This window comes from Ursus arctos, unplaced genomic scaffold (assembly GCF_023065955.2).
Source record: "Ursus arctos isolate Adak ecotype North America unplaced genomic scaffold, UrsArc2.0 scaffold_7, whole genome shotgun sequence".
Taxonomy (NCBI): Eukaryota; Metazoa; Chordata; class Mammalia; order Carnivora; family Ursidae; genus Ursus; species Ursus arctos.
This window is the reverse complement of record NW_026623089.1, coordinates 53599875-53600939: the sequence shown is the minus strand read 5'-3', so window position 1 is coordinate 53600939 and position 1065 is coordinate 53599875. Positions and strand designations below refer to the sequence as shown.

The 1065-nt window shown below is 60.7% G+C and overlaps 1 non-coding gene across 1 annotated transcript; it reads right to left on the bottom strand.

The window, feature by feature from the left end:
- Nucleotides 1–742: 742 nt before the first annotated feature.
- Nucleotides 743–851, bottom strand: LOC113259315 (U6 spliceosomal RNA). The gene has a single exon (XR_003317557.2). It is a non-coding gene; the product is annotated as a U6 spliceosomal RNA (small nuclear RNA).
- Between the last annotated feature and the right edge of the window lie 214 nt (nucleotides 852–1065).

Sequence of the window (1065 nt, the reverse complement as noted above, 5' to 3'; positions counted from 1 at the left end):
GGCAGGTGCCCCACTCGGGCCCGGGGAATGCGGTTCTTTCATCCTCAACAACAGAGCGGGGGTTCCAGAGGCCAGTGAGGGGCGTTCCCGTGCCCACCCCTGCCTAGTGTCTCTAGATGCCATCATGGAGTGGGCATTTGCCGCATCTGAAGAAAAGGCAGGAGTGACTTCAGGCGACCAGGAAGCATTGGCCTGGGAGCCAGAAACTGGGGCTCCATGCCATCTGAGCCCTGAGGGCTGTGTGGCCTGCTTTCCAGCTGTCCTCTGTGGGTGTAGGTGAGGGTTGGGGTCAGCATCGTCTGAAGTCCCTTCTAGCTCCACGGTTGTCTTTTCTTTCATGCCCGGGAGCTGTCCTTACACCACGGAGCACTGGGCACCGGTGGACAGCTCCCACCGCTGCAGGCTCGGCCAGTTCTCACGCCAGCTCTGTCAAGTGGGCGAGCCCATCTGCATCTTATCGATGAGCAACTCAGAGAGGCTGAATTACCTGCCTCAGGTCACGCAGCTGTTAGGTGGCAAAGCTTGGTTTGAGCCAAGGCAGTTCACGGGGGAGGGTGACAATGGGGTTGATGGATTCCCGTTGGCATCCCCCCCACCCTACTGTCCCATTGGTCCCCTCCGGTCAGCCACAAGGCACCTCCCGCCCTCCAGAGCCTGCAGCAGGGGTCTGCCTGGGGGGCACGGAGGACAGAGACGCTGCAGGCAGGCTTTGGCCTCATCTTTTGTTTTTGTGTTTGTGTTTTTAAATACGGAACACTTCAAGACTCTGCATGTCATCCCTGCACAGGGGCCACGCTCCTCTTCGCCATCCTGTTTCAGTGTTAGTGCATGTGCGGCCGAAGTGAGCACACCCCGTCCTTCGGAGAGGAGGCTGGAGGCCCTGGAATGGTGGCTCCAAGGGGGCTGCACTTCCCACAGGGAGCCGGGAGCCTGGGTGAGGGGGTGGAGGGCTGCAGGCTGTCATCTTGGCAGGAGTGAGGCTGGGTGCGCGGGAAATGCCTTGGTGGCTCAGAGCCTGACGGTGCCGGCAGGGTCCTTGAGGCCCATTGCCCAGATGAGAACACT